This window comes from Seriola dumerili, unplaced genomic scaffold (assembly GCF_002260705.1).
Source record: "Seriola dumerili isolate Sdu_G_001 unplaced genomic scaffold, Sdu_1.0 BDQW01000073.1, whole genome shotgun sequence".
Classification (NCBI taxonomy): domain Eukaryota; kingdom Metazoa; phylum Chordata; class Actinopteri; order Carangiformes; family Carangidae; genus Seriola; species Seriola dumerili.
In genome coordinates, this window is record NW_019174328.1 from 1,440,497 (window position 1) to 1,467,243 (window position 26,747).

The 26,747-nt window shown below is 39.2% G+C and overlaps 1 protein-coding gene across 1 annotated transcript in view; it reads left to right on the forward strand.

Moving 5' to 3' along the window:
* Positions 1 to 26,747, forward strand: part of b3gat2 (beta-1,3-glucuronyltransferase 2) — a 61,044-nt gene that overhangs the window by 2,865 nt on the left and 31,432 nt on the right. The window lies entirely within an intron of this gene.

Genomic DNA, 26,747 nt, shown 5'->3' on the forward strand with positions numbered 1-26,747 from the left:
GATTGCTGATCGCTGCTTCTGATTACTGCCATTCAGAGATTTCTGGCCCCGGATCAGAATGCGAAACATTTTTATATCGTTTAGCTGAGAACTTGGTGTTGAAATAATAGAGCTAAAACTGAAGGGATATAGTTTGTATGACGGTAAAACTCAACTTCAGGGTGAGTGATTTAGTGATAGATAAAAAAAAAAAGACTGGTGATTTTTAATGGAGGCGCTTTGTGGTGAGCACATACAAACCTCTACTCCAGCCTGTTATTGGCTCTTTGCAGAGTAAAAGTTGCAACATGTTGATTTATGAAGGCTTTTTTCTTCAATCTCCATCTGTTCTGCAAACAGGGAGATAAACCAAGGGCACGTTTACATTAAGTTTGATGCACTTTATTTGAGCTCTGCATCTGGATTCTCAGGCTGTGTGAGAACAAAAACGTGTGTTGCATGTCTTCTATTGAGAAGTCTGGTTGATTAGCAGAGACGTATGAGCAGTATAGGGCAATATGACTCCAAATCAATATCACAATTATTTCAAATATCACTTTGGCGCTTATCTCTCTCTGGCTTTTTGAGCCATGCACTCTTGTTCCAAGTGATTCAACAAATAGTTGGTGTTACCTTTGGCCGCTGAAATTAGTTTTTCCTGCAGTGCTTGCATTTCACTGCATCACTAAATGTGCCCAAATGACGGACACTGATTTCTGTTTAGGTGTAAGCTGCGCCCGTTGAGGCTCAGCGTTTGTGCTTGTGTCGTCCACGTCGACAGCTTCACTTTGAGTGATTGCAGACTAGCATTACTTCAGTCAGGAGACACTTCATTCTGAGTCAACGAACAAATTTTATTGCCATGTGCAAAACAAGAGAGGAAAAGTGAGAGTCTCAGCCGATTAGACCCCTATGTGATGTCATCATATTTGATAGGGGCTGAGGCTGTGAGAAGCACAGTACAGGTCTAGACACCGGTGGTGGGGAGAAGAGAAGCTGGAGATCTGGATGTGATGTGAACTCAGCAGGAGAGAGGAGAACAGACTTTAAAGTTTGACAGTGACAACGTGATTGGACGGTTGAGATCATGGCGAGATCTGATTGGTTACAGAAAACACCGGAAGTCAGCTGATTACAAGAAGTGGGGTGAGAGAGCGAGAGAGAATTGTGAATCAATGAGGTATAAAGATAGTCCTCCTCACTGAGCGTCATTTGACGGGACGGAGGCACATCACTGAGCATGAGGTCGTATTTTTTAAGGGGACAGTTCAGTATAAGTTGATGAGAGGTTCTAAATGTTTTCTGGGAAATTACACAGTCTCAGCTGCAAGTAATGATTATTTTCATTCTCACTTGATCTGACAATTAATTTCTCAATCAATTAGTTCTCAATTATACAGTATCAGAAAATAGCAGAAAACTCCCTTCACAATTCCCTAAATCCCTTAAGTTTGCTTGTTTTGTCCAGCCAACAGCCCAAAACCTAGGAAAAGCCTGTTTACAATGAATTAGAATCAGAATCAGGTTTATTGCCAAGTAGGTTTTCACATTCTTTAGTAAGAAGGAAAAAGAATAAAGAAGGAAAAAGCAAAGTACTGCAGACAGATAGCTGAAATATGAATAGAAAAAATTACAATTAAATATTTACAATGAAAATGTGAAAAAATTATAATGAGAAATATAAATATAATATAATTATGTACAATGTGCAAAATGAATGGGGACAAAATAATGAATCATCACATTTAAGATGCTGGAACCAGACTCAACAAACAAACACTTGCAGAACAAATTTCTGACATTTTACAAATTGATAAATCAATTAAACGCTTTTTAGCTCTGAAGGTCTGAGCTGAGGACAAACTGCAGTCTCTGTGTCTGATGCTCACAAGTAGCAAGTTCTTAAAAATGACATAATGTTGTTTATGAGAAGAACAGAAATCCATCACGTTGAGCTGTTACAACAAAATCTGATTAAAAATGACCAAATGTCCATCTAATCAATCAAAGTTTATTTATTGGTTTGTTTGTTTGTTTTTGTTTGATGGGGACAATGCAAGTTAATGAACATCAGTATAAAATACTCAATGTGAACATGCCGGATTGTAGCAAAAATGCTAATTTACATCCATAGTCCCCAGGCAGGTAACATTAAGCTAAAACATGACACGTCACAATACACTACCCTAAAAAATAAAAAAGCAAAGTTAATTTTGCACATTGGTTAAAGCTGAAGAAATCCTACCTGAACTAGAATGGTGACTTTAGGTTGTTTTTCCCTCTGTCACATCCCTGAACACATCACACGGGTAAAAAAAAATAACCTGACTAGTGAACCCAGCACACTGAGCTGAGTCTGCTCACAGAGTCTCAGTGTTCGATTCCGGCGGCTCAGTGTAAAGAGCATCTGTTTGATTTGTTGATAGCACACTGTCTTCTCTCTGTCCTCCTGCCTATTTCATTACCCAGCTCCTCTGTGCAGGTAATGGCCTGTCATAGAGAGATAATAGGCTGTCATATGGCAGAAATAACCTGCAGAAGCTGTCTGCAGGCTTTAGACTGATGGCACTAACTGTACTTATAGTGGGTGGCAGCTTCATATTAGAAAGCCTTATATCATTTCAGGAAGAAAAAACGATTGAGGCAACATTCAAGCAACTAAAATATTATTTTACCTCGACCCCTTGTGATGATATTTCCTGTAGTGATGCAATGGGAGTTTTTCAATGAGATGCAATGATGGTTCAGAAGCCAATCTAAATACAATTCTGCCATATGTACACAGCAAGATTTATGGGTCTGTGTACTAGCCATGATGCACCTTCATAACTACAGAAAACCACAGACCTTGTCCTATCTTATTTCCCCTTACTCCATAGACCACACAGGTCGTTTTCTTCCAACCCTCTGATACAATCCATGAGTGTCTCCTGAAATAGCTCCCCAACTTTCACATGGGAATCGAACACCGCTCTCCTGTACTACGTCGCCACACTTTTGCCTTTGCTCCTGTCATAGTTTCTACGGCCACTAGATGTCGCCTAGCAACAAAACGTAGCTATGGGTGATAATAGCCTGCTGCACACATGACCTCTGTGCTCATTTTCTACTGGAGCTCAGTCTAGTCAATAAAACAAATGGAAGAAAATATATATATGTACAGCTGCACGTGTGCTGTATAAATGAGTGAACGTCATTGAGCGTGAGTCATTCTGCTCGTGTGGACAGGCGCACTGATTGAAATAAAAAGGCATTCGTTTCATAGGACAGGAATAACACAAACAAGTTAAAGAAGGAGCTGAAACATCCCTGTGTAGACAAACCTGGATATGTGATGAAATGGGTGGACATCAGAAACTCTTTATGGTAGCCTAATGAAGTGTTTCTCATTGTGCAGACTGTGTTGCTGGTGTTCGTCGTGGTAACAAACCTACATCTTTCCACCACGGCTCAGCACATAAATGTTGTCCATTTAAAAACCATATTTAGAAATAAATATAGTTTTTTATCGAATGGTTCTGCTTCTTAACTCAGCAGAGTAGAGTTAACTGTAACATGGAGACATGTACACCTTCAGTTCCTTACAGCTGGGATATGCTACAGTAGAATTATGTAACTGCTAATGTATTTAGAAATGAGCACAGGTTAGACTCATAGCTCATAGCTTTTGGGGGGTTAAATCCACATTGATTTAAGCATGGAAAAGAAGAATTTATCATTTAATATTTTGACTTTAACCAATTCTGTCCTTCTATGAGCTACTGTGGATCAAAAAGCAAAGCATACCTGACCTGCAGTTGTCCAATTAACAAACGAGGAACTGCAGCTGGAACAAAAATCAGCACCACTTTTGACTCTGGGTTGTTGATTACATGAGAGCTGTCCAGGCTGTTTTACTCCAAGAGTGGGCCACAAACTACCGCAGAGTAATGAGCAAAAATGTGTTACAACCACCCCCTACCCCCGCTACTTCCTCCCCTTATGAAAAAAACATTGGTACGTAGCAAATGTTTAACAAGCCTCCCTGCGTTTCCCCCTTTTACTCTCTGGCAGCAGAGTTAGTGAGAACTCAGGTGGAAAGGCGTTTAGCATGAAGACGAGAATTAAAGGGAGTACTCTCCGTTTCCGCACTGTAGTCAGATCTCAGTCTGGCATGGTTGATTATGCACACGACATGTTAGGGCTGAGTTGCCTCCTCGCAGTCAATAGAGTGTCAGCAAATACAAGAGTGCTAATTTAATGGCCCCCTATGCAATGCTGCTGCAATGGCCCTTAACGCACACTATTTCCTGTTTGTTCCTTAAGGTGATTTTGCCCTCAGGAGTCAATGTGCTGCCATCATGGGGACCTCCCTCAATCAAGGTCGCCTTTAAATTGGACTATTTTCATTCAAAAGGTTTGGGCAACTCAGTTTTTTTCCAGGGATGTGTTCATGTTCGGATAGACAAGCTTCTTAAACAACATTTAAACCTTCACTGGACTATAAAACTCCATTATACGCAGGTTAAGGGAATTGATGTAGGGTTAGAAGCTACATAAGCCACAGTGAATAAGGCCCCATTGATGGATTTCTGGTTATTTTAGTGAATCATCTCAGCAGAGTGGAAGGATTTCTGTGGTTAAGGGAAATCAAGGTTGACAATTAGATTTTATTTTGGTAGTCCAGTAGCAAAAAAAAAAGTAGTTTCCTGCACACTCCTCTGTTTGTTCAAAGTTCAAGGTAGAATGATACTTTTAAGAGATTTTTTAAACTTGGTTTTCTTGTTATTTTGATTATGATTCCTCCGGGTAGTGTTGACATAACCAAGTTAATATCTGAGCTCAACATCACTAAAGAGACGTCTCATATGAGCATTTGGACAATCAGAGAGGTTTAAAATAAACCTGATTAACAATGTTATTACCCAAACTGTTGGGGTAACATCCATTATATATATTATGGCTGATCAATTAAATATTATCAAAATCTCAATATGACCAAGTGCAATATCCAAATTGCTAGAGCTGCAATTTTTTGATAGAGATAAAATGTGTCACTGCAGACCATAAATGAAGCATTGTGGTGCCAAATCATATTCTCCAGATGTAAGGGGACATGGTTATTTGGTACAGGCCCCAGCAAACATCACATTATCATCATTTTTATTAATTTTTTTTTCCAGGGAAGGTAAGATAAAAAAATAGCCATTCCCACTATAACCATGACTCATATCACAATCGCAATATCTGTCAAAATAATCCCAATATGATTTTTTTGCATATTGTTCAGCCGTAATAAATATGTATAACGATGAAACATCATTACTTGGCCATTTTAATTCAGTCTTTTTTCATCCTGTTTTATTTTTTTGTTTATTGGCAGTCATTTTAATTTCTGTTTCTCTGGTCTAAATGAGTGGACGGTCAATCACCTACCTGGCTCTGTCCTGTTTGTTGTGATTGTCAGGCAGAGACCTTGTGATGAACAGTGGCGTTATGAATTAAAACAATGGTGTTATGAAATAACACACCTAAATGAAACAGGCTGCTACAGGAATAGAAGAGCTGAGTTTAACAAATCGATAATTTCACAGGTTATATATTAATCCATAATGTCTTATTTATTTAAAGGTCCCATATAGTCTAAAGGTAGATGTCCATGTGTTGTTTGATTATAAAGCAGGTCTAGGTTCTATATTGATACTGTGAAAGTATCAAAGCCTCAGTCCACAGAGAAATGCACACAGCCTGTATTCAGAAACTGAGCCTTAAAACCAGCCGTCAGGACTTCTGGAACTTTGTGATGTCACAACAAAGCAGTCACTGCCCTCAGCCATGCCCCAAGCCCCACCCACCTGGACCCACCATCCCACCTTGCAGGATTTGGTTTCTCTGAGTGTTTACCTGAAATCTGCTATATTTTTATTTTTATTTACTGAGAAAACAGTCAGCCAATCAGAAGAGAGGCTGAGAGCCTCCTCTCTTCGGAAAAATATATCTTCTTATAGATTAACACTTCAAATAAAACACATGGAACGTGTAAAATATGGAGCTTTAATATTGAACACTCTGGGTTCAACTTTGACCCACTGTTCTTACCGTAGTTGTGCACTAAGAGAGACATTGGTATATACAATGTGATAATCTGACTTGTTATCTGATTATATAATCACACTCATGGCTCTGTCAGATCTCAGCAATTACCTTGGTGAGTGTAGTGTTTTCATAAATAACAGAAATCATGGCCAAAGCCAAAAAACACAAAATGATAAAAATAAAGTTTTGATAAAGCTGAGTTATCCTGTGAAATTACACTTCAAGCTCTCTTTGTTGATGGTTGATCTGAGAGTATTGACCAACCCTTTCTGTTTTGGGTCAGTTTCTCAGTGGAGGAACCCGTTCAGAGTTAGTTGCATAACAAGCAATCAATAAAATTAAGCAGCGCTTTTCCCCTCCTCTTCATTCCTGAAAAGCTGACTCTGGGGATTGAGGGGGCTTTCAGCTGACGGCAGCATGGCAGAGCTGTTTGATTCAGCTGCAGCAGCCTGTCAACCAGGCCAGAGTTTCGTCAGACCTTTTTTTTTTTTGAATAATTGAACTCCCCCCGGCCCAGAGAGCGCCACAGCAGTCACAGTGACTATTTTAGGGAGCAGGTACTGTGGCAAATGTTCTCTGCTGTGTGACTGAAGTGTGACTCAGGCACACCTCTCTCATATGCTGCCATATGGGGTCTAGTGTTAATCTATTAGTTCTGATGTGGTGGGCTTGGCTTTCAGGAACTCCACTGCTGCACTGAAATGCAATAAGATCTTCTAAATTTTGAATCAGAAACTTTAAGAATGTGCTCACTTTTAATTTCTTTGAAAATTTGTGCTTGAAATGAAATTGACTTTTTAATTATGCTGCCATAGTGTTAATATTTCCCTCTGTACATGCAATCGGGGAGTCAGCTGGTGCTGGGGAATTGGCTAACAGACATTCTATTTTTAGATAAAATGGTCCAAAGACACAGGCATGCAAACATGAAGGATTTATTTCATCAAGTGTCCAAGCAGCGGGCTCCATGCCTGCAGAGAATCGTGGGCGATGGGGAGGTGGCACAAAGAGAGAAACTGGTGGGATAAAGGAACCAGAGCGAAATAAGCAATTCAATTTCCTCAAACCCCTATGAGCAATTATAATAATTACATAGTGTAGTGGGAGAAGCAAGGGAGGGGAGGGGGGTTGTAATGTCAGAGAAGCAAAGCAGGAAGGAGAGGAACTTTTGCTGAGAGAAAATGTCCGTGCTGGGGGTTGGTGGAAGGATGAGGATGGAGGAGAGAGGGAGGTGGCGGAAAGGTTGAAGGCTTTTAAAGGCCAGTGTAAATGTAAAAGAGATGTTATACACCAGCTCTCCACTTATTTCTCTGCTGTTTTGTTTTTTTTTTCTCCTGAACTGGCAGCTTGAGTACACACCCTCCCTCTGCTCTCTGCTCTCAGTGTAACAGTGGCCAGGATACATTTATGTTAAACTGAAGCTGTTTTATTAAAATTAAATGGACACGTTCTGTCTTCAGGTCTTGTGACAGGTTTGCAAAGGGCATGTGTGTTCTCAGTCTGCAGAGGAGGTGCGATAACATCTCAGAAATTTTAAATCCTGAACATTTTTTTTGTTAAATAATTAATATCTGTGGGCACATGATGATGATGGTGATGATGATGGTGATGATGATGATGATGATGATGAGGTGTACGTGCTTTCAGTCACGTGGTGATTATTGATGATGTTGTAACAGTGGAGGTTTCTGATCTCCTTTTAATCTGTGAATATTGTCTATCAACATATTGATTACTGGTTATTATCCAAGATTTAGGATATGTTCAGGATTAGAACATGCCTTGAAATTTATGTTTTTCCAAGAGTGTGAAGACAGGAACAATATAAAGCCAATTAATTGTGTGAACATGTGTTTCCTGGATTGGGTTGCACCAGCTACTCATGAATACTAGTTTCAAACTAGTGATTTACCAAATCAGGTTGCACCATTAAATCTTAGATAATGTCTTTGATAGGAAAGAATATAGTAGCCTAATGTGCAGGAAACAACAACCCAAGCAAAACCAATCAGCTATTGAAATCACTATAGAATCACAAACTAGGAGAACTTCCTAAACTTGCAATTTCAGAGGCTCAGGAGATACTGTTTGTCTTTTGTAAATATAACTATGAGATTGTTCTATTCATGTCTACATACATAGAGAATTATATGTATTTCAGAGAGTTAACCTAACAAATGTTATTTACTCATTTAGTAATATAATGTTCAAGATTTACATCATTATTAGCCAGCATTTATCAGGTTTCAGGTCAAAAGTGTCCACCTGGTAGTTAGAGGATGTAAATATTTAACTAGTCTCTACATAAGAACTAGTTTGTGAGATGTAACCTGTTTTAATGAAGTCATGCATGAAATGCCCATGTCATAACTGGGCTGTTTGAACTTATGAACATCTGGTCCGACTGACCTCTGGTGTACAATAATTACTATATTATATATACTACTATGTACTACTATATATACTATATATAACAGTTAACTCCGTACATTTAGCTAACAGTAATTTAGCTCCATGATTGTTGCACAATCAGTAATAATGAACCGCACCAAAATATGCCATCATTATGCATATGAAGTAATTTTTCACATGGTAGCAAACTGATTTGGAACCAGCCTGATTAGTCATTAGACATGTCAGTAATGCGTTAGGGAAAACTTACCCTGGATCTGCCATTAATGATCCAATCACGTCATCCTTTAGTATGTTGACATTTTTTGTTTGAGGAACGTTAATGCCTCCTGTAGTCTGCACACGAAGATTGTGTATCCTGTAGCCTGCACAATAAATGTAGTGGTGGTTCACCACTGAAAGTTGAACCCATAGATGTACTGTGAACTGTGAGATATACACTGAGTTGCCAGTTCATTAGGTAAAACTAGCTAAAACTGTAAAAATGTATTCTAAAATAACAGCCTTCCCATAAATGAAGGTTATAATGTTGAATTTGTGTTGAAACTGCTATGTTTAGTTATGATAATTTAAATGTTTGCAGTTTTTGGTGCTGCTGAACTGTATTTGATTATAATGAGAGGTGTCTCTAATATCTGGCCTGTACTCATTGAGATAAACATGGTGGAGAAAACATTACATACCCAAGACACAATAACTCCTACCAAAAGCACTAAAGCTTCATACAATGCACCTCCTATGTTACACATAACAATTTATTCATCCACCCAGTACTTCAATGCATTGTGTACGGTTATAGTGCGAGTTGCCAGACATGGTTTGTGAGCTCAGGATTTGGTCTCTATACAGGCACAATGGTACCTCACTTGGCAAGACTTCAGTGAGCTGCACACAGTCAGTGAACCAGGCTGTCGTTTGCCAAGAAATAGTTCCACCATCTGTATGTAGATGTTAAGTTATAGTCAGTGTACTGTGTACCTAACACACAGACATGAGATTTATATTTTTGCTCTCGTGTAACGCTTGGTATGAAAGCAAATAAATGTACTTCCCAAAAAACCTACAGTATATCACTACTTTGTGATTTAAATTTACAAAACAGCTGGAATTTAACATAAAAATTTGGTTTGTGCACAAATTGGAGTTTTATATAAAACGCACAACTTCATGAACTGTATATGCACACAGACAACTAGATCCCTCGCTGGAAAGAAGGTCTGCAGATATTTTCACAGATATCGCACAGCTTCATATGCACACAGACAGCCACACACACATTTACACACACCCAATATGCATGCACCTTCATCTCTTTAATGTTTTTTTTTTCATATAAACACATAAACCATTCAACCTGCACACATATCATGCACCATTGAATCACAGTTTCATAGCCCATCCGCAGCCCCTCTAATTTGATTCATTCATTTTCTCCCAGCTCATTTCTTCCCTCCCTTTCTCCGATTGCCTCTGCCATGCATATTAATAACACACAGATAAAAATACGCTTGATTAAAATCACACCCGGCCCAGCCACCCGAACACTCGTCCCAGTGCGCAAACAACACAATGACGGCTCTTTCTGCGGGGCAGGAGGCAGGAAACGAGAACATCCATAATGGATTTCATATACTTCATCATTAAGAGTCTTTGTGTGTACACACAATTCACTTTTCACCTATTTGTTTGCAGGGAAGGGAGTCAGAGTTGATTACCCGACTGAGCTGCAGTGCTCCCAGACACAGTGTCCTGGCTGCGAGTCAAATGAAATGTGATTCCTCTCAGCGCTGTATTTTTCACCCCCAGCTTTTCTTTTGTTTACTTGTAAATAGCCTGCGTTTACTGACTGAGCTACTGGTGCTGTAATTTGTCAGGACTTACAGGTTGTCATGCACCCATGAAATTATTTTTCATGTGCGGCCGAGATGAATGATTTGTTATCTCACTGCAGTGTCTACCCTCTGGTGAAGATATCCATATTGATAATGAGACAAGAGCTCTCTTAATGCATGACAGGTCCTGCCAGCGGCTCCCAGCTATAGAACTTAAACTGATGTACAGTACAGAACAAAGGCCTTTACTGATTCATCGGAGAACCAAAGAGATTGTGGAGAGTCAGAGCAGTATGCTGTGTGCTGTCATCAGGTCATAAGAAGAAGAAGAATGTAATGATATTTACGTGGAAACTTCTTTTACTCACTTCCACACCGTATTGATTACGTGGAAATGAATGGGTTTGAAAATCCATTACTCTCATTGTACAAAAGTGTACTGCATTGCACACTTCACTCACATCACTCTAGTCAGTTCAAGCAATCGGCAATCTCCGGGGCTGAAAACTAAAGTGCAAAAAACTTTAGTTCCTCTAATGGCCACTTGAGACCAAAAGTGAGTCCCATGTTAAAATGTCCAACTTTACAGGAGAAATAAACATGTTTACAGACTGGTACGAAAACAGCTTTGGTCTTTATAGCAAATTTCCTTCTTCATGACAACTGTATGAACTTTGATATAACTCACTTGTTTAAATTTTGTTAAGGCTTAAAGTTATGTGTAAATGAGGGTGTGGCCTCTTTGAGTGATAGGTGGGTGAGCGTATACTTGCCACAAACTGGTATGCACCGAAGTCTCAGCTTCACACATGCCCCTCCCCTTTACCATTTTTGGATTACGTGAGAGTTAGGTGGTGACGGTGCCAAGATGGCGACAGTGGAGTAACTCACTTTGAGCTTCAAAACTGTTTCTCAGAAACCTGTGGGGGATGTCATGGACACTACGTCCATCTTTATTTACAGTCTAAGGTTTTGAGTCACAACTCTGATGACTGTAGACAAACCCTAACCCTAACCCAAAGGGTACAGATGACCCTAGCCCAAGGCCCATGGATGGCCTAGCCATAGGTAATGCAAAGGTCTACGCTTGACCCTTAAGTGGGATCAAGTGCTGCTATTTACTTAATGTCTTATATCTTTGACAATACAATATATATGTACAGTATTTACATGTAAATGAGAAAATAATAATAATGATAATAATATGTGTTGAAAACACATTTCAAATCGTCATCTGATAGCCCACCCCCTGCTGTTGGTTCGTTCAGAACACTTGGCCAGTCAGATGTCGTTCTCTCTCACGAGCACATTGATGACCCATCTGTGAACAGCCCCTCCTCTCTGTGAACACTCTGAATCAAAACATGGTCATGCAAGGGAGGAAGGATTGTTGTTGGCTTTTCCCCTCAAAGAAGAACATAGCTATTAGTCAAAATTGACTGCTCATGCAAGTAGATAACATTAATGTTAAACCTTAAAGGCTAAGCTCCCTTAATCCACATGAATTCTGAAAAATTGTCTCAGACTCAAAAGGTCTTTGCCTGAAGAGGCACAAAGGCAGTTTTGACCAGATGTTTTAGCAAAACAGATTACCTAGAAACTTAAGAAAACAAAGCTGAACAGTGTGATTAGCTATCCAATAAATTTGTTTCATATATTTCCAGGCTTCTACCAGAGCTGCTGTAGCATCTGAAGCAGCAAAAGAGAGAAGTGGTGAGAAAGAGCATAAGCCTGTACGCCTGAGTTCAAGTGGATGGATGCAGACCCAGAAGTCACTCTGCTGGCAAGCATTAGTGACTTGATTTATATTCAGGCAGACATGGTTAGCCAGTGGAGGTCAATGAGCAGTTGAGTGACATGTGCCCTTTTAGTTTGATTGAAAATCAGATGCTACTGTATTCTGAACTATCTGGAAGAGTTTCACTGTGCTGAGAGTCTTGAGGGATAACCGAGATAACCATGACCTGTACCAAGAGTTGGGTGGCATGCTGAATAAAGGAAAGCCTGATTTTTCTAATGAAAAAGTGGCATGAATAGGAGACAGACATGTTCAGCGAGGGAGAGTTGGTCATCCCATCATGACACTCAGGTGTCTCACAACCTTGTTTGGGGTGTGAGAAACAAATCAAGATCCACACTGACACTGTTGGGTCATCTGGTGGAAATGATAGGTATAGTTGGATATGGTCTGCATAGCAGTGATATGAGAATCCATGCAAGCTAATAATTGGACCCAAGGAGCTGGTGTATGTTGCAAAGAGAGGGGGGCCCAACATTGAGCCTTGGGGCACCCTGTAGAGTCTGTTGGAAATTAGGAGGACAGTCCCTTCTCCTTGATATTGGAGAATGTACACTTAGCAGGGAGCACAGCCAGGGTAGCAGGGTTTTCAGGTTTGAAGTCTCAGTGAGAGCCAGTAGCACAAGGGATGGCTTGTTAGCATAGGCAGTAATGAAATTAGCTTTGTTAACTGCAGACTGGCAATTCTACAACCCAACACAGAAGGAAGCACATTTAGGTGAGGATTATTGCAATGACCGGAGGTTAGCCAGGAATGGAGTGGAAGCACATAGTTTATAGTGCAAACTGAGTTAAAGTGCTCAAGGCAAATACGACAGTTTGCCTTGTCTTCACATGGGGAGGACTACACATGAGCGCTGAGGCTTCAATGACTCTCTATTGATATAGCATAATCCTAATGGAACGCGGTTGTTTACATGACAGGATTTTTGGCATCCTGCTGAGTACGCCCTCCAGAATTCGCAACACAAAAGTTTGTGTGGTCCAGACCAGCTATATTAGTCTATATAGGAAGTCTGCTTATTGCCACATTGATTGACATAAGTGATTACCATGCCTTAACCAGAATGAATTTGGAGTTAACATGACCCAACTCTTGTTCAGGCCATGATTATCTCTTGCCTGGACTACTGCAATGCGCTTCTGGAAGGCCTCCCTGTCACACACAGTGAAACCTTCACAGATGGTCCAGAATGAAGAAGCCCGTCTGGTCTTTGATCAGCCTAAAAAGGTCACATGTCACTCTGCTCTTCTCATCGACCCACACTGGCTACTCATGGCTGCACAACTCAAAATCAAGTCACTAATGCTTGCCTTCAGAGTAACTTCTTTGTCTGCACGATCTACTTGAATTCAATCGTTCAGCCTTATGCTCCTCCTCAGCCACCGTGTTCCTCCAAGGTATGTTGTCTGGCATTACCACCCCTGCAGTCTAGACTGTTCTTGTCTGTGGTTCCTCAATAGTGGAACAAGCTACCGAATGCTATCAGGTCTACAGGGTCTACTTCTATCCGCTCTATCTCATCTCTCCTGAGAGTGGAGCGGAACAGGGAGCTTTTTATAGCAGTTTCAGGGCCTTGTTTATGCTAGTGATCATCTCTCATGGGCTGACTCTTCCATATAGAAAGGTGGTATTCATTAACTCAGAATGTACGATTTATGACAAGTTTGTTCAGTAAAGACAGTTTGCTGAATGTGACTTGGCACAGTCGAAACCTCACTGAAAAAAGTAAGAGGATGAGGAAAGGATAAGAATATAAAAATGTTGCATGAGCTGTTGTGAGCTTACATGAACAAAAACTCCTTATAGGACTGCTGATTGCTGTTTGAGAATAAACTGTCAGAAGGGATAGAAGTATATATTTGTGTTCAGGAGGACACCTGGAGACGGCAGTGATACAGAGGAGGGTTTGTGTTCCAAGTCCCACCAGTGTTCTGCTTAGTGGCACCTGGTAGTTGCTTGACATCTTCTCTGATCCAGACCATATAATGCTTCTCCATATTGTGATTGTTATTTCTGTATACTCCATCACAGAGGAGAGATCTCTCCCCTGTTGCTCTATAGTTTCTGCATTTTCTTTTCCACATTAAAGGGGTTTTGGGAGTTTTATTTATTCAAACTGAGGTATGACAGGTCAGTGTTACTATTTATTTTATTGTTGTATTTATTTATTTATTTTGGGACCTCGAGGGCTCTGTAGATTTGTGATTTGGGGGTATATAAATAAAAATGATTTGACTTGGCACTTAAAACTTTATATATAGAGCACAGGAATATTGTGTGTTTTGTTACCATTGAGACCTCAAGCAGAGGCTGATGTGCGGCTTAGCATTGCTCCCTCCAACTGAAAGCTCAATTCATACATAATACTGGGATTTAACATACAGTATACTGTATTCATATGAAATTGTGTTGATCTCCAATAAGGAAATGCTGTTTGTTTTTGCAACAGTAACAAATAAACTAAGATTAAAATGTGCAGGTGCTTCATAGACAACAAAAAGTCGACTACATGTGTGCACCCACAGAAATTGTTGAATCTTTACACCCTAAGGAGAGGTGTATTCTTCTGGTGTTGTGGCAGCTTTCACCTAGAAATAAATACTCTTTCTCAACAAAATCCCACTGTGTGCTCTCTCAGCCACATTTACTATTTTCCTTCTCCAATTCAGTCCCTGCGGGGAAGCTGTAGAGTTTGTTCATGATGACAAACTTGATCATAAGGGTGAGCTCAGTTGTTTGTGGCTTTCTGAGAGACTTGTTTGTGTTCTTAGATACAGACTGGATTACTATGGAATAACATGAGGCACTCAGAGCTTCTTTGATACCTTGTTCCTGCTCTGTAGTGACACAGTAAGTACAAGACTTAGATCAGCTGCTAGCTCATATTACTGTTCCTGCAGAAAGGATATATCTGTAAATAATCACAAAAACAAGATCTCATATATTTCCAGAAAAGTTTGTCATTCTTTGTTTGTATGTGGATTCTTCCTTTTAAAACCTTTTCTTTATATAACTTCATCAGTTCGTTGTGATCCGCTGTGAGGAATACGATATATTGATTTCATAGAGCTGTATGCCTGTCAAAAAGATGAAGTTTGTGCTGTAAAAATATGGAGTTTTATTCATTTTTACTCAGTTTCCAGTGAAAAATAAGCATTCACACACATGCACGCACACACACATACACACACACACACACACACACACACACATTTCCCAAAATAGCGTACTCTCTGTGCAGAGGATTACATTCGAGGTTGTATTGATTTTTTTCTTCGACTCCAGACTTTCTCAAAATTGTTGCAGTGTTGGTGATCATTTGAGACTCTCTTGTTCAGATTCTGTAAAACCTAAATAGGACTTCAACACTATACAATTCCTTTCTCAGGGTAAAGGCTCAATATCTCCAACAATAAGAACTGAAGGTGGGGGATAACTCTCTTCTAAATAACAGGAAGTGTTTTAAATTGGTTTTGTTGGCAGTTAAAAGCATGAGACGATTGTAAAAAGAAAAAGAAAAAAAAAAAAGGATACAGCGAGCTCCTGGGATGCTCCAGAATTGGCAGTGAAGAGAGGGAGCAGAGAAACCAAACCACTGGTTAGTATTTAGGCATTCAAGGGTTGATCGCAGAGCTACAGTCAGAGCAGCCAGGTCAGGATACCGTAGAACTTATTTACAAGTTTCTACTCTTTCTGGGAGGTAAATTCAGTAAGCTGTTTAGCATTAATTCAGAACGGCCTGTGATCGGCTTTCAACTGACATTTTGCTGCCGCTGGCAATTTGTTTGATCACATAATGACTGAAAATAGCTCTTTTCACTCATTCACTTCTGATGTTGTTCTTAAGCCACAACAAATCAAAGATGTTCTTTTGTCATTCAATCATTACGCTTTTTTTCAATCTTTCCAAAACATCTTGTATAGTGGCTCCTCTTCATAAAGATATGGAAAATGGCTGTGGGCTAAATAAAAATCATCCATTTTCTCAATTTTCCGTCCAATTTACACGACCATTATGCAAATATTAGAAGTTTGCTCATGAAGATAAACATGTCATTAAATGTGTCATTAAACCACTGCAGAAGAGGAGGGTGCAACAGTACTACATGATTGAAAAGACAGACGATGCGATGGACGGGTCGTCTCATATTAAACATCAGAACACCAGTCTTTGACTTCTCCTAACTCGTGTTATGTAGCCCCCCTGTTGAATATAGTCTAGATAAAACCAGATTAAAAACAGGCATGTATACCTATAAGCACCAGCTGGTACAATTTGCCTGTGATAGAATACATTTCTTTTTGGTTTTTTAATGATGTTCTCCTCCTCACACACATCGCTAAAATGCCTTAATGAATAAATAATTAGGTGAAATTGTTTACTTCACTGTCAAAGTAAGACTGAATTTGTTGTGACATGAAATCTCCCATAAGTGTGCTGGTGGTTTATTGTTATTATTGCTCATTATTGTCTATTTAGGCTACTCATTTAAATAACATGGGTTATCTCATTATGTGATAAAGTTTTTCTTTCAATATCACACCCAAACATGCACATATCCCCCTCTAATGCCCATTTTCAATGTCATTTTAGGCTGATTTATACTGACAGCCATGTAATCTTATTAGTTTTATAGCCTACTTGAAATTATGAAACAACAGGACCAAGACACAGCTGGTCATTGTTGGCAGGTCTATGCGACAAAACCATGACGATGGCCAATCAAAACCAGCCCAGTACCAGAAATCAAAATAAGATATGATCTATCATACACACTGCTTTGAAAGTCCAACACTGTCACTGTCATTGTCTAATCTGTTGTAATAACTACAAAGTAACACCATAAATGTTTAGTATCCCAGCATTAAAAACTGTTTTCCCTTAGCAGTACTATAGCAGAGTGGGGTTTAGGAGGTGGGCGCCAAGACGATGGAGAGCATTACAGCGTGCGTGTGTGTGTGTGTGTGTGTATTTGGGTCTTAATAAATTATTTCATCTAAACACAATACATATTGTACATTATTATTAGTGTATATTATTCATGTGATTTGCATATGAAATAGATCTACCCAACCAGCAGACAAAAAAAAATGCCCCTGAGACAGTGGTTCTATTCTGTGGGAAAGCCGTAGACCTGGCAACCCTGCAGCTGGTGACTATACATACTCATTTAGATGTTCCTTTATGAGGACAACACCCTGATAGACAGAGTACATGTGTTAGCATTATATATGCAGTAACCAAGTGCACGGGTACATTTTATCCATTGGCAGTTTTATGTATACAACGACCCCCGGCAGTTGCAGCGTCACATGCTCCATGTGCATCATGATTTATACGTTAGTAGGAGGAGGCTGTGGTGGATGAGTTGACAAAACACAGGACTTTCAAGCAGCAGACTGCTGTTGGTTTCCAATGTGAAACTGATAATTAGTGTTGTTTCTTTCATCCATGACTGTTCCACAGTGTATATTATTGTAAACATGACGACGAAGATCCTCTAACCATAAGGTTTATCCAAAGTGACAAGTGAGGGACAACAGTGCAGCCTCAGTGCAGTAGGAGACCTAATTGTTTTAATTGTTTTATCCACGTTTTTTCTCTCTGAAACCTATTGATTTTATGCCTCATCATTATTATCATTATTATTATTATTATTATTATTATAAAGAAATGTACTGAAAGTGCATAGTAACCCAAACCATGACCTAATCAAACAGTGACCATTCTACAACCTTTATAAATAAAGAGGCTGCAGTTTATAGTTTAACATTTTTTAATATCTAACTTAAGTCTATGACTTCGATGGGAAGCAGACAAGGAGAGGTGGGAGTCAGACATCTAAACATGCAGTAAGTTTACACACATGATGATATTGTGAACAGAGTGTGAATTTTGTTCTAGATGTTATTTTATTTTAAATAAGTCAAGTGTTTTTTTTCCCTCTGTGGACAAAAGACTGACCCGTACGACAGACCTGGACCGCCTTAGAATTGTGTGCAACTTTGAATTTAATTTAATCATTTAAATAAATTTGAATGGATGGTTCTTGCATGTGTCCCAATGTCAAATTCACAGAATGATGCTATTTTCTGCTGTGTGGCTGAGTCTATTGAATCAGCCACAGGGAATGAAAACAATCCTTTGATGCAGTTGAATGCAGTACACACTTATTAAATTCAGATTGGTGAAAATGTAAAACTCATGTTGTTGTGAAGATTCAGAGACATATGTTATGTTAATTTGGATATACATCTACTATCACAGGGCTCTGTGAGAAGGGTACATTTAAATATCGATACCACTTTACACTAAGACTACTCTTATAAAGGATTTATGAATGGTTTATAACTACTTTATTAATTAGCTTGTTAACACTTTACAAATCATTTATAAGCTGTTATAACACATTCGATAAAAAGGGCAACAGTGACCTGTTGCTTGCCATGTCTGTTTCCTGTGAGATGTAAAAAGGCTTATTGAAGCAGTTTTCAGTCTGGATTGTCAGAATGTCGTTTATAGAAATGCTGCTGCCTCCACTTTTGCCATTCAGCTCTTTGGTTCATTACTGCAGATAATTACAATAATCATCACTGTGTTATTTATTTATATAAAAAGCCATCTATGCTTTGCTGGAACGTCGGTGTATATTGAATTTAGCCCCATACTGAACTCGTTGAAGCTTCTTAAACCCCATACCAGACTTGATTAAGGAAAGGTTGATTTTACCATCAACAAACTGGTCTCATTGAACAATCTGAAAATCCACATAAAAAGCAAAACACTTAAGCTTCAAGCCAGTACCTGGTTTTAACCAAGCCTTCACTCTGTTTACTATTCTCTCTGTGTCTGTTCTTGTCACATTATTTGATTTATTTTTCATTGTACCTGCCAACGAGGCAGCGCTGTATAACATCATGTACTGTATGCTCAGCCAGCCTTCCCTGTATAAATAAAGGTATAACTAGAAGTTTGTCCTGCAAACTTTTTCTGGTGCCAGCAGTAATCTGCAGATGGTGGCATGAAAATCAGCATGTGCTAAAGCAGTCGCCACTGAGCAGAATAATGCACCATCTGTTGAAATGCCGTCACCCCCACAGCTTTGTTTGGCTCCCAGCAAACATTTTGACATTGAGCTGTTGTTGATAAGACAGCGCGCAGCAACTTTGAAAATGAGGCAACATCTGCAGTCACCGACATCCTCCAACAGGATCTGAATACAGTTACACAAATACAGGTTTTTTTTTTGATAAATCTGGTTTAATGGAGCTTTTTTATCGTCCTGTAACATCATGTTGTTAAAAGTTGTGCTTAATGAAAATGATGCTGGACTCAAACACTTCGTCTGTCAAATGCTTGCTCTTTAAGCTGAGGAGAGTTAAGCAAACTTAACTCGTCGTTTTAATGCGATTTTTATCCTCACATAACAGGAAGATCTGGATGCTTCTGAGACTGATTTTGAGTTTAATGACACCCTAGATAGACACGCTCACATTATACACAGATAACTACATAGCCTGGACACAATCCAGTTATAATGGATAAATGAAAGCTATTAAGATGTAGCCTTGTGCTGCCAGCCCACAGTTGTTATCTCACCCATTTAATGCAATCTGGAGAAACACAACAGACATTTGTTTGAGGCAGATGTCATTTTAACCAGGCTGTAGAATGGATTATTGACATCTTTGATCAGATATCACCACGCACCCTGCATCTAACTGGTTGAATGCAAAACCTTCTGAACTGTCACTGGTCTTTGCTTCTGGTTTTTTAATAGAAAAACGTGTGAAAATAATTTATTTCAAACCAGCAAATCCAGTTTTTGAATCGATTATAAGCAAAAACAACAATGTAAAAGCAGAATCCTCATTTGTTTTATAACTGCAAGCTACATTAATCAAATTTTATATCGATCAAATGATAACTATCATCCAACTGTGCAGTTCCCCTCAGCTCTAAAGAAAGTTTTAGCTGTCTTTCAGCTCATTGTAAATCTACTGTACACACATCTGTTCATCACCAAACAATGGACAGACAAAGTTAGCACATGGCTGGTGAAGATGGTGCAAGACCCAGACATTGGAGTTGGTGGAGACCATAGTTTGTACATAAAACGTGCCGCCATGACGTCACCCACAGGTATCTGAAGAGCGGTTTTGAAGCTCAAAGGTGAGCTGCTCCACCATCGCCATCTTGGCAGTGCTTGACTCCACTGAACTCCCAGCAAATCAAGAACTGAGCAAAGAGGTGGGGCCCATTTGTGGCAAGAATATGGCCCACCTTTTGCTCAAAGCAGCCACACCCTCAATTATACATAACATTAAGCCTTAATAAAATGTAAACAGGTGAGTTATATAAACAGTTGTCATGAAGGAGGTGTAGAGCTATAGAGACCAAAACAGTTTTTTGTACCAGGCTATAAACTTGTTTATTTCTGCTGTAAAGTTGGACATTTTAACATGGGAGTCTATGGGGATTTACTCACTGTTGGAGCCAGACTCTAGTGGCCATTAGAGGAACTACAATTTTTGGCACTTTTGGGCACACAAGTCACCAGGAATATGCTAGATGTGTAAATAGGCTGTTTGCTAACATATTAGCCATATTAGCTTTACAAGGTTGTATGTCAAATGTGTATGATTGGTTGCTTTCTTGCAGCTGATCAGAGCAGCTTTTATTAGTTGTTTCATGACACGCAGAAGTTTTGAGGGGCAGTGAGTCTTTACATCATCTCATCATTAACTAGAGCTCTCTGACTGGTCCAACACAGTTTCTGACTGAGCTCAGTTGATTCACAGTGGGTGTCAATATAGCCTGTTCTGACAGAATTTATACTGATCAAATCTGCAACATGTTATGATTGAACAACTTACTAAACCAAGAATAAAGCTTCTGAATGTTTATGACATTTGTCATTAATTGTTATCTGGTGGATAATGTCAAATTCAGTGCAAAGTTAATGGATAAGAGAACATAAACATGCCATGTTTCATTATCAGGCACAAGCAGTAAACCTAACACATTACGACCAAACAGTTGTAATGTGTTAGGATTACATTATACTGTTAATTGATTTTGACCAAACATTATTTTTTTACTTTGAAATTTGCTTTCCTTATTGTATGTGACATGATCTACTATAAAGATTCATGAGAATGTTTTTGGTGATAAAAAACAAATCCTCTGGTCTTTATGGAGCTTTATGGAGGTTTTCTTATAGAGATGAGGCAATAATTTCATTGGGGAAACACAACCTTCCTAGAGGATATAAACAAAAAATCATGTATTTTCTTCATTGCAGAGGAAAATATAGATTTTGACTTGGATAATACTTCAGAAAACTGCAAGATGCTTGTAACAAACAATGATGATGCACTTTGACAGCCCTTAAAAATTAGCCTACTTCAATTTAATGTGTGATAAAAACCTCTTGTGAACTCTGAACACAGAAATGCTAAAGACAGCAAAGACACATATTTTTAACTGGTGTATTCATGTAAGAAATTCAACATTTTGCGCTTAAATTTGGTTTCTAAAAGCAGGCTAAGCAAAAAAATATTCCAGTCTTCAAAGTGATAAAGGTTGGGCCCCTTTAAGTCCAGCTAGAGTTTCTGAATATGTTTGCATATCCATAGACTCTGTTTCTATTCTAACACGCTCTAATAACGTGTCAAATTGTACTGAGCTTTGAGGCGCAGCATTCAAACCTGGAGATCATTAGCAGTCAAACTAGGACTTAACCACTAAGCCAAAATAACGATCGTACTCCAGGAATGATCTGGGAACGACCAGCGGGCAGAGTTTCTTTCTTCCTCTCTCCTTCCTTTCCTTTTCATTTGTGTTTTTACAAAGCAGAGGAGCCCGGGTCTTTGAAAAATGACCCGAGAGAGAAAGGCAGACAGCTGCAAAAGAGGAACGAGGGGGAAGGGTTTTAGCGTCACACGGACAAACTCAAGGGGCCGTGGTATTAACAGGGAAAGGGCTTCAAAGCACCTGGCGTCGTTCAGGGACTCGGACAGGAAAGAGGTGGAAGAGATGAAATGAAAGGGAAGAAAGAGGTTGAGGAGAAGGGGAAGATACTCGCCGTTCTTCTCAGGTGGAAGTGAGGTCAGACACTATCTAAATGTTAATGTTATCCACCTCCCTTCATTATGTTAAATCTAAAGATAAAGTCACTGCACGCCATCTTAATTTATGGGGGGATGAATCAGTTACAGTTATCATTTCTGACAGTTTGATATAAATAAAAGTCAATTTCCCCTTTTATCTCTCATTGCTGTAACACAACAGGGATTCAGCCTGTTTCCAGCTTTTACCTTTGCTGGTCAGAACGCCTCTGTTCTCAGGTGCACAGGTAGAGATGTGTTTTATATTTACAGTTTGTCTGGAAGAGGAAGTGGACTGTCAGCATGAGCAGTAAGCAGATAGCATAAAGGAATCATTAACATTTTGAGAAACACATTCTTGCACTTTGTTAGGGTTAGTGAGATGAAAAGATTAACAACATGTGTCATCATGTGAGCTATGGAGCTGGAGCTAAGCTGTAGTTAGCCCGAGGGTGGGAGCTAACTTCATTTTAGTCCTGCCAATATTTCTACAGTTAATTAACAGAAATGTTGGGCAGATGGATAAATTCTTGTTTGCCAAAATGTAGACATATAGTATACCATTATAGTCTGTGTACAGGTTAAACATATAGAAATGTTGGAGGGTGCATTTTTGGTTGGACCACAACAGTGGAGCCAGCTCTATAATTGTGTATGTTGCTGACTGAGTGAGTGATCATAGTTCCACCAGTGTTCAGTTTCCCCATTGGCTGTTGTTCTTTCAAAATGAATTGCCACAAACAGTTTCTATCAGTGGGGCATTTACAACCTGCAGTGTTGCCACCATAGCGCATTTTAAGCAAAGTGAACTGAGGCCACCTCTCAAAGAGGTCTCAGTTTAGTTTGCTGAGACCACTTCTCAAGGTGCACTTCAAGTCTGTTCGCTCAACCTGTGAACACAAAGCACTCCAGGTTTGCTTTGCCATTGTATTTTAGTCCTGCTGTAGACTGATCACATGCTGTTGCACATATAGTTGTAACCATGGCCTCCTGTAGAAACAGTTTCCACCCTGAGTACAGAAGGTAGGAGAGAAGCAAAGAGATTAGGGGCTGAAACCAGCTGACACCAGGAAGAACGCAAATAGCCTACAAAGCAGTCTGGCCATGCATTAGGTTTTGACCTGGTCTTGTTTGTTCTCTTTGGAGAAAGTCAAGCTAGCTGTTTCCCCCTGCCTCTAGTCTAGGCTAATTTAGGCTAACCAATTCCTGACTCCAACTCTGTACTTAAAGCAAAGACATGAGAGTGGTATCAATTTTAATTAAGGTTAAAAAAAAAAAGGAAAAAAAAGCATTTCCCTGTAGAGTTGAGTTGACTTGGCTTAACTCCTATACATTAACTTGAAGAGGAAAAACTTCCACAAGATTTGGATGTAAAAAGGAAATAACAGTTTTATTAGTTTTAGAGTATTCTATCTTCTTACAAGAGTATTTGAAGTTAACTTCTCCTAATCCACATTCTGTACTACAGTAAGAAACCCAGCTCCGTCATTACCTTTTCCTCAACTGATCCTAAAAAAGAAAAAAACTATTTCTCTTTAAGGGACAGTAACCTATGTCACTGTTCTAAAGAAAGTTTACATTGTTGCCTTCATAGAATATTATTCTTACAATAACATGAATTAAATCAAATGACTATTTATCTACTTATTCAATGGAATAACTTATTTAACTTAATTTGTCTAAAGTATTAAACAAATACTGACTACACGTCTTCATTGAACTAAAACATATAGAAACGTATCTTGGCTCCCACATGCCAAAATGTTATACTATTAATATTTCTACACTATCATTGTTTCAATTTGAATATTAATTTTTTTCATGCAAACATTGTTTGTAACAAAAGTAAAACAAGACAGATTTCTGCAACTTACTAAAGTTTTTTTTAGTGAAAACATTTTAATGGTGCAACCTGATTTAGTAAATCACTAGTTTGAAACCAGCAGGACCTCAGGAAGGACTTTATATTCAATCTTTGAATATCTGGTGCAACACTGCTCCAGCTCCATATTAATACAAAGACATGAGATTGATATTGTTCCTGTCATGTCACTCTCAGGAAGGACACAGAGCACAAAAGAGAGAAGAGACACATTTGTCACTTGCCCTTTGTAAACCTGTCACAAGCCCTGAAGGCAGAATGTGTCAATTTTGTTTTAATAAAGCAGGTTCAATGAAAATCAGCTTCCGTTTAACATGAATGCAGTTCTCTGCCAATTCAGAAAAAAGGCAGTAGAAATAAGCAGAGTCACAGTTCTCTATGTGGATTCAGTCTGTCTCAGTGTCTTCATGTCATCCCAGAATGATTCAATGATGTGGAGATCAGGGCTCTGTGGGGGCCAGATTGTCTGTTGCAGGACTCCTTGTTGTTCTTGTTGTTAAAGATCTAGTTCTTTATGGCTAGTTGTAATGTTTGGAGTCGTTGTCATTCTGTTTGGGACCAATCAGAAGCCTCCCTGATGGTATAGCATGACGGATAAAAATCAAAACATTTAAAGTGTCTGAAATGTTTGCACATTACTTCATGTCTCTCTATAACACCTGGATTTAGCGCTGCTGGTGATTGATGTTCAACCTCCAGGCATACCTTTTGGCTGCCTTGTTCAAATATCTTGGGCAACACTAGCTGTAAGAAGCTAACTATATTTCTAAAAGTGGGACTTAGCTGTATAGATAGAATTAAATAAATAAGTTTATTGTCTTCAATGAATTTGATAAGATAGATGGATAATTTTAATTTAGATAATTTCACTTAAACTAAGTGTTGTTCAGTGTCAAACCATGAGTATTACAGCTAGACCTTCAACCAAACATATTGACATGCTACACATCGTTAGCTGAGATAGATTCTCCACAAATCAACTGTTCAGTTCATTTCACAGAAACCATGAGTACAAAAGCTGAATAAATTCAGATTTACAGGTATTGTAAAGCAGCAAAACAGCAAAATGGTGGCAACTCTCTACCTTTGAAGCGGTCGTGAAGCCCACTTGTCTGTTTATTCCTCAATTATTTATATTCCTTTAGTCCACAAGGGTCCACAGATCAAAGGAGTTTTTCATTAAAGTATTTCAAGTAGTGAATATTGTCATATGAAGTCCATTGCCGACTGTCCTATCACTCTGCCATCTGAAGTCTCTGATCTGCTAGCTTAAGCCTCTGGCCAGAAAAAGGTAAACCTTGTGAGATAACCCTGGTCTTGAGCCTTCAGGAAAGCCTATGGCAATGATTTTTGGTCTAAGCCACTATAAATCAAAATGTGATTGGTTAATTCACATGCCACTTTCTAAACAAACACATGTGGCTATGGGGACTTCAGGCCTTCTGTACTGGTTATGATGTTATTTTGATTGATTGATTGGATAACTCTGTTTTCATGGTTTTAGGGCAGTAACCTTTTCATTTCTGAAGTAAACTTGATACCAAATGTAACTAAAACTAGAATTGGAAGAAGAGAGTAATTATTAAATGAAATGAATTAAATTTTAAATACTGTTTGGCCTTCTCTCAGAGAACCTGGGGTGTTCTCCCACTGATGTTGTCTCATGCAGGGTTTTTTAGAGATATGACGTTTTGGTCATGGACCTCATACTTCAAATACACAACAGGGAAACCATGGTACTGATGTATAACTGTGTCAGGTGTTTGCAATTCAGCATGTGTGTTTTGAGATTGGTTGTTATGGCCTGTAGCGTAAGCACAGGAGGCAAGATGTGCTACCAACAGTGTGAGCGATCTCTACCTTTTTTTTCAGACGTACCTAGCCTACTTATAGTCACCATAACTGCTAGAGGCTATAGTGCTGCAGTAATAACTTGCAGCTTGCAGTGTGTTAATTTCCACAGCGTTTTACATTTGCTTGTGTTATGGAGTTCGGACAAGGCTCAACACGCATTTTGCTTGAGGCAGACATCATTTAATTAAGCTGTCAATGGCAGATTGTGAGTTCTCCCCATCACAATACATCAACATTAACCTTTCCTACACCTGAGTGAACCTAACACACCACTCACTGGGCTGTCATTAGTTTTGCTTACATTAATCAAGTAAGGGAAACGTGTCAAAAATTCTTATTGGATTTCTATATATACTATTCTTCTATCAGTCGTGCACTATTCTTTGCACCCAACTAGGTCTCCCACATTTTTGGTTATATACATGTGGCTTTAAAAGCTAGAACTCAGTGTGATGTCTGGGCGCAGTAATGCAGTGCTGCTTACTGATTTGGTTTTGTTCTGTTGTTTTGTCATGAGCGACTGGCTGGAGGCTGTTTGGTTGAGCGATGAGGAGCAGTGTCTGAGTGAATGGGCTTCAGGGTGGCCGGCGTTGGAAAATAGACTCACACACACACACACACACACACACACACACACACAACTAGAGTAGGCACACGATGTGAGCAACACCAATGTCAAGATACAGATGTCTCATACTGCAACACAAAAACTCAGCTGTTCTCACACAGTCCATTCTCTCTCTCTCTCTCTCCCCCCCCCCCCCCCCCCCCCCCCCCTCCCCCTCTCTCTCTCTCTCTCTC